Source organism: Myotis brandtii, unplaced genomic scaffold, assembly GCF_000412655.1.
Source record: "Myotis brandtii unplaced genomic scaffold, ASM41265v1 scaffold34, whole genome shotgun sequence".
Classification (NCBI taxonomy): domain Eukaryota; kingdom Metazoa; phylum Chordata; class Mammalia; order Chiroptera; family Vespertilionidae; genus Myotis; species Myotis brandtii.
Window position 1 is genome coordinate 4,417,723 of NW_005363098.1, and position 11,263 is coordinate 4,428,985.

The 11,263-nt window shown below is 38.3% G+C and overlaps 1 protein-coding gene across 1 annotated transcript in view; it reads left to right on the forward strand.

Annotated features, from left to right (window-relative positions):
* Positions 1 to 11,263, forward strand: part of MND1 (meiotic nuclear divisions 1) — a 46,597-nt gene that overhangs the window by 15,904 nt on the left and 19,430 nt on the right. The window lies entirely within an intron of this gene.

Below are 11,263 nucleotides of genomic sequence, written 5' to 3' on the forward strand. Positions count from 1 at the left end.
ATGTTATTATATTACGATATTCAGCAAAAAAACTTTCACCCTCCTCTCCCCCCGTATATAATATAGTATTACTGTTGCTGGAAATAGCTAATGTAGTATTTTATTTCTGCAAGGCTGAAATAAATATTTGGGTTGAGTAGAAAAAAAGTTGTTAAGCTAGCCTCTCTGACTAGCTGTAACACAGTTGCATTCCTGAAGCCTTTTTACATAACTTAATAACTTTAATGGGCAAGAAAAGCTTTGATGATGAAAGTGGGAGTGTGTTTAAATCTGCTAGTTCTTCTGAAATATATGCAAATATGTTACAGTATTTGGATGATAGTAGAAATAGCCATTTTGGCTCAACAGAAAGTAGAAATAGCCAGATCCTTTTCTCATGTCATTGTTGTGAATTGTTATGTAGCTTAAGAAGTAATTATAAAAATTAATTATAATATGGGAACTCCCAAGTGAGATGGCATTTCTCGGCATCCTGAAGAATGTATAGACTTATTAAATGTCAAGAAGTGATTTTTTTCTTCTTGATAATTATTTTAAGAGTTTTGGCTGAAACTTGCTGATTATTTCAGTGTGATAATGATTTTAGTTACTGTGTTTGTGGGTGTGTGAGTGTGTGGTCTTTCTGAATATTTTTTGTATGGAAAAGCAAGACGGAATTTTTTGTATGGAATAGCAAGGCTAAATAACTCTTCCCATCATCGTCTGGTTCTCTCCTTTTTTTGCTCCTTTCAGTCTCAGCTTCAAGTGAAAGACTTCCTCCATTTGATGTTGTCTTATATTGACAGATGTACAGTGGTGTCCTCTAATATGTGTACGGCTGGGGAAGACCAGTATTGTAGCTATTGTGCTTGACGTGCTGTTCATACAGAGTTACTGGCAGTGTGGGAAATAACTGACCACTACTGATTAGGAATGCTTTTCTAAAGCCTTTTCCAAAAGGAATAGCATTTCCAATATGCTTTTGGTTTTGTGTTCTTGCCTGTCCTTTCTTCCTCCATTCTGACCTGGGTATTCCTATTCGTTGCTGATGTAGCACCCTGAGCTAACTCCAGTCTAGCATACTGTGCTGTGTGGTTTACTCAACCCCATCTTTTAGTCAGTTTGTATCCCTGGTCCATAGCATAGATCTTGGCATGTGGCAGATGTTTGAGAGGTGAATGAGAATTAAAGGAAACAAAGGTTATGAAGTTAGTCTTAATGATAACCATTTACTGATTCAGAGAATTCATTAGTGCTGCAACTAGTCTGTGTAGCAGTTTTTAACTGATTTTTTATTTAAAGGGTCAAAATTATGGAAATCATACTTTTTCTTTTGTTTTCCCCGCTTTGCTAAGATCGTCCATAGTTCTTCATCCAAGTTCTGGTTTGCAGCCCATTTATTACTAGTGGAAGGGAGTTAAGGAGCAGGTTTTCTAGAAGTTGGTTTACATTTTTATATCAACACTGGATTTCAGATATAGTGTATTGCTTTGGGGAGACACTCATAGATTCTCAGGATAACTTAAAGATTTTTTACCAGTTTTTAGAAATGAGTATAGAGAATTTTTTATTGCCAAATGTGAATGAATAGAGTAGGCCCACTATTAGACTGTGTGGACAACTTGAAATGTTTTTGAATAAAAATAGGCAGTACCTCTACTGCAGTTCTTTGAGTTCAGTCATTGTTCAGTGAATGCTTGCCATGGCAGGCATTGTGACTGGTGAGAGGGGCATAAAATAAATTAGTAGTTCCTGTCCTCCAGGACCTCACAGTCTTGTGAGTCACATATGTCAACAAATCATTGCAATTGGTGTGATATGTACGGAGGGTGGTACAAGAGGGTGACAGTTCTGCTGAGGAAAGGCTGTACAGTCCTGGAAGGAAACATCTAAGTTGGTTCCGGAAACATATATGGGATTTTGTAAGGTATTTAGGGTGAAGAGCGTTCTGGGTACAGAGACCAGTAAGTTAAGGTACTATACGATAGTGCTTTAAGAGAATGGACTCTAGACCCGGGTTCTAGATTCAAATCCAATTTCCTCTGTTTACTAAAAACCTCTTGCACCTTGGTTTTCTCATATGTAAAATGGTGCTAATATTTTTTACTTCACAGGGTAGTTGTGATCATTAAATATGTTTTATGTAACTGCTTACAGCAATGACTAATACATAGTAAGTGCTTTAGCTTGTGTGATTATATACAGAGATCTACATAGTAGTGTGTGTAGAACTACACAATGTGTGAGAGAATCCTGAGTTGTTTTGTACCACTCAGTTGTGTGTGAGGGATAAATGACTATGAGTAGATGGGAAGGCAGATGCTTATAATGAAGGGCTCTGTGGATCTAAGTTGAAGAATTTTGAGTAGGGAAGTGAGATCAGAAGAGCCTTATTTTAGAAAGATGGGTCTGTTGGCAGTAGGGAGGAGTGTGTACTGTGAAATTGTCCAGCTAGGTACAGAGGTCCTCAAACTTTTTAAACAGGGGGCCAGTTCACTGTCCCTCAGACATTCCACACATGCGCACTGTGGGCCCGGGACGAGTCGGCTGCTAAGCAGGACAGGCATCGGCGGCAAAAACACCCGGCAGGCCGGATAAATGTTTTCGGCGGGCCGCATGTGGCCTGCGGGCCGTAGTTTGAGGACCCCTGATAGGAGATGATGAAGTCCTAAGACTGGACTTGGAATTGGGGGTAATAGACAGATGGGGGAGAAGGTAGAATTTACAGTCATTAGTAGTGTACACTCAGAGTCTATAAAGTTTAGATTTTAAAATAAGCAGAGTAATTTTTATCTAAACAGATTTCCCCTTTGTTGCCTGTCTTTGTGTGTGGATGGGAAACACATGCTGTCTGTCTATATTCTCTGAAAGTCAGGTTCAGGTAGGATAGATTATGACAATAATTAAAATTCATGCTTAATTATTTCCATATAATATATGATATTTCTAAGGCTGAATTTTTAAAAACAGGGATTACTATAATCTTTACTACTTAATGGAAATTATCTTTATTGCTTTATGTTGTGGACTAGGAGGGAAAGAAAAGCAATGGGCCAGGGAAGTACTTCTAGAACAAGTACACAGTAGTTGGGACAGATCCTAGGCAATACTATATTGATTAATGCATTCATTCAGCAACATTTATTAGGTCTCTTCGGGTCTCAGAACTGTATTCTATGCTGGAGATAAACGTGATTAAGATAAACGTGGCGCAGCTCAGTGGTTGAGCGTCAACCTATGAACCAGGAGGTTGCAGTTCAATTCCAGGTCAGGGCACATGCCCAGGTTATGGTCTCGATCCTCAGTGTGGGTGTGCAGAAGGCAGCTGATCAATGATTCTCTCTCATCATTGATGTTTCTATCTCTTCCTCTCCCTTCTTCTCTGAAATCAATAAAAAATACATTTAAAAAAAGGGGGGGTACACACTAAAAAAAATATCCCTACTTTAAAAGAATGTCTGCCGTGGAAATAAGACACTCTATAAAAGGAATGAAGCACAAAGGAGCACTGAACTCTGCTGAAGAGGAGGGGATAAAAACTTTCCCCCAAAAAAGACTTTTGAGGTGGATATATATATATATATATCTCACTAGTTAATGGACGTTTTGGAGTTTATTAGAGGAGTAAAAAGAGTCAGCCAGGCATAGCATGTAAAAACACAAAGTTTAAAATGAATGGCATTCCGGAAGCTGTGAACATTTTGGTATAATGGTGTGTAGGGTTACAAAAGGGGTAACAACAGGTTATTAGGCCGGCCAAGGGCAGGAGCAGGATTACAGAAAACCTTAGAGCCAGGCTGAGGAATCTGGATTTTATTATTCAGGATTGGGAAACCATCCCGTGTGCATTAAAGATAACTACTATAGCAGATGGGAGAATGTGAGGTCTGGAGACTGGCTGACCAGCAAAGACACTAATTCAGAATTCTGGGTCAGATATGTCTAAGCCAAGATGATGGCAGTGGGGATAGAGAGAAAGGGAGAGATAAGAAAACTACCAGGTTTCTGGTTTGGGCAACAAGATGGATAGTAATTTCAGAGTCTAGAAGACACAGAGGAGCAGGCTTGGATAATGAACTGAATTTTGAAACCACTGAATATGAGTTGCCTGTCAGCCATTCAGATAGAAATATCCAGTAGGTAGCTGAATGTGCGGGTGTGGAGCTCAGTGTTCATGTATAGGCAAGAGATAGAAAGTGGGAAATCAAAAGTATGGAGCCAGAACCGGTTTGGCTTAGTGGATGGAGCGTTGGCCTGCGGACTCAGGGGTCCCGGGTTCGATTCCGGTCAGGGGCATGTGCCTTGGTTGCGGGCGCATCCCCAGTGGGGGGCGTGCAAGAGGCAGCTGATCGATGTTTCTCTCTCATCGATGTTTCTAGCTCTCTGTCCCTCTCCTACCTCTCTGTAGAAAATCAATAAAATATATTTAAAAAAGAAAAAAAAAAGTATGGAAGCCATAGGAGGAGATGAGACTTACCAGGAAGAATGTGCAGAGCAAGAAGGGAAAGAGGCTGAGGACAGGATGCTGGGGACCAGCCTGGGGATCCCTAGTATACCGAGGGTGGTTGCCTGGATTTAAGTTATTTTTCCCTATAAAAATCAAAAACATATATTTACTTAAGATGGAGCTGCATAGGCTAGCTAAAATCTCATGAATGGTAGTTCTAAAATGAGATTCTCATGAAAAGAATAAACTAGCCCTTTACAATTAGGGAGATTGGAGTATTATTTTCTGGCCTGGATTTATATCAGCTAAATATGGTAGCACTAGTTATTTCACATCAATTTCCAAAAGTTCTTATTGGTGACATATATACTATGCATTGTGAATTTTACTTGACGCATTTTCATGAGATGATGGGTTAATGTTCCATGGAACACACTTTGGGAAATGCTGCCCAACTTTATGAGTTTGTTTGAGCAGATAAGACCATTTACTGCCTTAGACTGGTTTCTTATCCCCAGAGCTGATGTATCTTCTATGTTGCTACCTGCAGTAGTCTTGCCAGTTGGCAAATCACATCCCAACATGATCAAAGCTGTATTGATTAAATATTTCTGTGTGTCATCTCTTAAAGAGCCCAACCCATAATTCCTTACCCTTAACAACTCCCTCATTACAAGGCACTTAAGTATGGTTGTCAACTTTCTGTTAGTGTATATGTATAGTGTCTACATTAGCGATTATCCATCTGTTCTCTCTACCCATTTATCATTCTTTAGATTTATATCTCTAACATGACATTAGCAAGTGAGAACTTCTCAAGCCACAAATCCTATATAATAAAAGGCTAATATGCAAATTGTCCCCTTGACTGGGAGTTCAACTAGTGGGCGGGCCAGCCTGCCAACTGCCCGTGGCCCCTCCCCCCAGCTGGCCCGGCCCATCGGGGCAGGTCAGCCAGACCCCACCTGTGCACGAACTTGTGCACCAGGCCTCTAGTATTACATATCGTAATTTTTTTTTAATTTACATTTTTTCTATAAAAAATTTAAAATTTATTCACTGTAGAAAAAAGAATAAAGGGAAAAGTTAAATTGCTTGTAGTCCTATCATTTAAAACTAATAACTGTTGATTTTTTATATATTTTCATTTTTATATGCATGAATCAGTTTATTTTCAGCCACAAATAACAGAAAAGTAGATCCATATTGGCTTAAATCATAGGGGTTCTTTATCTTACATAAGAAATTTGGAGGTATGGGCTGTTTCAGGATTGGTTAATCTCACCACACATTGGTATCAGAGGTCTGGTCTGACATTTTTTGGCTTTCTGTGTTTGGATGCAAGTAGTTACTACAGCTACTATATCTTCCCTTGACAATCTCCAAAGCAGGAAGAAAGATGGACTTTCTCCTTGTACATCTCCCTTTTTATCTAGGAGGAAAATCCCAGGATTCCCCCTTTCACAAGTAGACTTCTCTTTGTGTATCATTGGCCAGGTGTGAGGTACATGGTCACATTGGAAGGGTAAGCCATCACAGTTCACCCTCTGAGACTAGGAAGGGACCCATTCTCTATGAGCACATTGCCATCATAGCCTTTTTTTTTTAAATGAGATTTATTCTTTTTTTTTAATGTATTTTTATTGATTTCAGAGAGGAAGGGAGAGGAAAAGAGAGAGAGAAACATCAGTGATGAGAAGGAATCATTGATTGGCTGCCTCCTGCACGCCCCCTACTGGGGATCGAGCCCACAACCCGGGCATGTGCCCTTGACCGGAATCGAACCCGGGACCCTTGAGTCCACAGGCTGTGGGAATCGACCCCTTTGGGGGTCGAACGACCCTTTCACAGGAGTCACTTAAGACCATCGGAAAACACATATATAATTACATATGGTTTTTGTGATTAATCACTATGCTTTAATTATGTTCAATTTGTAACAATGAAAATACATGCTGCATATCAGATATTTACATGACGATTCATAACAGTAGCAAAATTACAGTTATGAAGTAGCAACGAAAATAATTTGATGGTTGGGGGTCACCACAACATGAGGAACTGTATTAAAGGGTCGTGGCATTAGGAAACTGGAGAACCACTGCTCTATACACTGAGCCAAACCAGCTAGGGCTGCCATCATAGTCTTAACAAAGTTTGAGTTTTGTGTACAAATAAAGGCTTTTGAGAGGCACCTAACTGGGTCTGCAAAATTTTATTGATATGCACTTAAAAGTCATGTCTTTTAAATTGAGTGTTTTTATTTTTTCCATCACCTTAGATAATCAAGAGTTAAATATATGTTTATTGAGATCAAGTGACTAAAAACTTGGGGGTGGGTGGCAGATGGGGAAAGTATATAAACAGTATTTTTTGGTAAATAGTTTAAAGTAATACGAAATTATAGTATTTCATATTACAGCTGTGAAACTTGCATGAATTTTTATGATAGGACTTAAGACTTAAGAGATTTATTTTTTGTATTTGTTCACTTGTTTTGCTTTTATAGTGGGTAGCTTTGGGCTGGGCTTCTAAACCTTCCCCAGGAATTATCCTCTTTGGCTGTTAGAGCAACTTCCTGGATGAGCTTGAGAAACCTGACTCTAGAGCTACAGGATCCTCTCTGTACCACAACCCAAACACTCTTCCACGCTTCATGTGGGTTACAGGTGTATGACAACTGTTCTTCAGCCATAACTATTTTCTCCCCAAATCAACCAACCTGGGGAAGATTTACTCCACAAACAATTGGACCTATAATTTTATTGTCATGCCACCAGGTGGTGGCAGTGTCAAAGTCATATGTATCCTTAATTTCATGGAACAGTCCTAATTTCAGTTCGTTTGGCCCAATTTTCCCTCAAAAGTATATCAATATGTTATGCATTTTAATATTTCAATATTCCTAATGTCTCTGGATGCCTTGTGTATTTAGAAGCTTCACAAAAATAGCCCTGATAGTTGGGTGCTTTTTGTGTTTAAAGTATGGTTTTTACCAAAGGGCATGTTTCAAACTTTCATCATATTCACATACAGGGTTTTGTTCAGGTTCCATAGTATTTATACTTATTTATAATCATAAATTTCCTACACTATAACTCTTTTTGGGAAAAATAGCTTTCTATTAGATACAAAACAACCTCAATTTTGAATTTTGTTAATTATTTTCTTGTTTAAACCTATGTGCATTTCAACTTTTCAATAATTTTTTAAAATATGTTTTTTAAATTGATCTAAGGGAGGGAGAAAGGGAGAGGGGAGGAGAGAAACATCAATGAGAGAGAGAAGCATCAGTTGGCTGCCTATTGCAACCCAGGCATGTGGCCTGACTGGGAATTGATTGGCAACCTTTTGGTGCATGGGGCAACACTCAACCAACTTGGGCCACACCAGCCAGGGCTCAGTAATTTTTAACACTTAAAAGTGCCTCAAGTCTTAATTTGTTTGGCTGCTCTCAACTCTTGAGTTAGTTTACAATCTAAATGTGTTAGGTTGCTGCTCTCTTCACTCTGCTAAAGCCATGGAAGAGAAGGCATTAGTTTGCCTTTCTCATCCTCTGAAGTCCAAGTTTTCTTGAATCTTTCCACTTTATAAGGCAGAAATAGAAAAAGAAGAAAGAGCATTATTCTGTCATGAGCAATGAAACATCCCTGCAAGGAGTCACTTGCACACTTTTGTGTCTTTCCACAATGCCAGGTTTATGAGGGGAAACCTCAATAAGCCAGTAGGGGCACATGCAGGTTACACACAGAGAGGGGGAGCCTATTCTACAGAAACGAAGTCCCAGTCACTGGTGGTATTGAAGGTGGAGAGGCAGGCGTGGGTCTCAAGCCAGGTGGCTGCACTGGCAGCATACATCTGGTGGAAAAGTCTCCTTGGACTTTGAACGTGCCCCGTGGTACAGCCAAGCTCGAGTTTGGGTGGTCGGAGCTCTGAGTTCTTATAGTCCACAGTGGGCGGCAGTCCCACGCATATCAGCGTCCAGATGGAGTCCTTATCCAAGTGTCCAGACTTCTGGTTTTGGACAATTACATGGCTCCTGTCTTTATATGTGAATATATCTTTATAGTGTTTATTGTTTTCTTCGGATTAATTCATAAATGGAATATTGCCTTAAAAGACAAATTTTAAAGTTTTAGAGACTCTTAACAAGACTTTTTCAATGTATACAATTTCAGAGGAAATTGGATCTGGATTCTCTTGGTATTCTTTTCCCGTTCTCTGTTCCTTGACATTCTTTCCCACATATGAAAACCTCTATCTTTCTTCCCTAATGCTTTGGAAATTTATTTATTTCTAAAAAGGAGCAAATCAGAACCCCAAAGCATCCAGCTTGAATCAATCTTCCTGTTCCTCTTATGAATAGGCAATTCCTCCAGGCAGTGAATTAGCCCTTTAGAAAACATTGGCATTATGTTTCTCAACCCTGAGTGTCTGTATAGGTGGCCTGGAATGTATTAAAGAGAAGCATTGTGTCAGATCCTTAAATCTGAAGATGAAATCTGGTTCTTACTAATTATAAGTAGTTTTTGTTGCTGCTGCTGCTGCTGCTGCTGCTGCTGCTGCTGCTGTTGTTTTGTTCTGAGTTACTGGATTTTTAAAAATTGTTTGCTTTCATGAAAGTTGGAAATGGACTTGTTCTAGTATATAGTTGGTTCTTGCTTTATGTTATAGAAATGTATCGGGTGAGTTTGCTCTTTAAAGGAATCCTATGCTAAATACCTTCTTTGAATATAGAGTATCACTCCTTTTTCTATTTTTCTAAATATGGAGTTCCTATTACTTCTAGTGAGAGAATTGTTGATACTTTAAGTTCAGGCTGCAGTATGTAGAGGTAATTCATTTTTGCTGATGAACTAGACAATATCTTTCCATATATTAATATCTTGTATATTTTTGTTGAGTTTGTTACCAAAATAATAGGTTTTATTTAGATCAGTAGTTGTCCGGTGGTGCCCCCAACCAGAAGCATCAGAATCACTTTCACCTGGGAGCCTGTTAAAAATGCAAATTAGGCTACACCCCAGACCTACTATTTAGAAACGGGGAGGGGAGCCCAGCAACCTGTGTTTTAACAAGCCCTTTGGGTGAGTCTGGTATATACTAAAGTCTGAGAACTACTGGTTTAGATAATATCTGTACAGCTCTTACCACTTGAGGCCTGGATTTGGTTTAATTCCAAGATACGCATTAGGAACTATACCAATATTGCTTTTAAGAGATGTGTAGATGAAACACTGATAGCAAAGGCCACCTCACATGAGTTGCTTTCATTGTTTCCAGTAGTTGAGATTTTAAGAACTAAGGAGAGAGCCAAGAATCTTTCACTATTGAACTGAACCAAATTGTTTCAGTACTTAGGATAATTAGCAAAAGCTTCTCATTTGTTTACATCATTTAGATTGTGTCTCCCTTCATTACCAAGGTACTAAAACTGACAAATCATGGAATCACATTCCAAATACATAAGGTTATTTTCAGAGTTAAGGAATTCCTGAATTAGCTCTCTTTCAAATGCTTTTAAGTTGTAAATAATTACAAGCAGACAGACAATACCTGGAAGACACTTCATTTCATTAATATAATTAAGATATATATATATATCCATTAATTATTAACTTATTTTTTATATAATAACTCATTTCTGAATGTTTATAACATTTATCTACCTGTTTGTTTAAAACCATTTTTAATGGAAAATTTTTATGGTAATATGTATGTGTATATGTGTGTATATTTTTTCATTGGAAAATTCTTTATTCCTAAACTTAAATGTTACATGCATTTATTATTTCAAGTGGATCCTTCAGGGTGGAATATTAACTTTTTAAACATGGTGTTATTTTATAAATGAGAACCTTTAAAAAAAAAAAAGTGAACTAGATCTCCTTGTTAAGTTTAGGGCTGCAGAGCTTATTTTGGCTCTTAAATCTCCAGCAGACTTTTGTTTGTTAACTTAGGAAGATAATTACTCTCAAGAAGAGGTATAACTGGTTTGGTGGTGGTGTCTTCTTGGCATTACAGATGGGCCTTGTTCATGCTGTGGGTTAGAATCAGTGACGATAGAACCATTAGGGAAGGCTGACAATGTTCCCTTTATGCATAGTGAGAAGTGGAAGATTTCCTAAAATTAGGGTAAAGCTTCCAACTTTTTAAAGATACTGTATATGATTTTTAAGCAAAAAATAGTATCTAACTATTGTTCACCCTCTTCATATAACTAGGTCATATTGTGAAAGAATTCAATCATTAATTATTTTCTAAATGTTTAAAACTCGAGAATGCGGGAGGATTGGAACATATTTTAAGACGGCCCTTACCCAATCAAATAAGTCTATAATTTCTGACTGGTTTATAGCAAAAGATGTGGTGGAAAATTTAGTATTGGGAATTTCCTGTGTTTATTTATTTAGTCATGGGCCCAAGTGAGATTTTAAAAATTGAGGAGGGAAAGCAGTGTTCTGAAATTAATGAGTCCTTTTTGGGGAGGGCCCAGCCACATGTTAATGAATATTCTGTATCTGTGGTCTCTTTATACTGATATTGTTTAATCCATTTTCATATATAATTTACTGCTTTCTAAGTTCAGTACAGTGCTTAAACGAATCACTTTTAAGGTATGTAAAGCATGCATAAAATTGGCCATAGGCTAATACATATTTTTGTTTTCTGGGAACTTAGAATATAAAGTATCAATTCCTCATAAAATACCTTATCTATATATCTATATATATATAAAAGCCTAATATGCAGTGTCCCCTTGGGAGTTCAACCAACTGGGTGTTCGATTGCTCGCTATGATGTGCGCTGACCACCGGGGGGGGGGGGGGGGGGGGG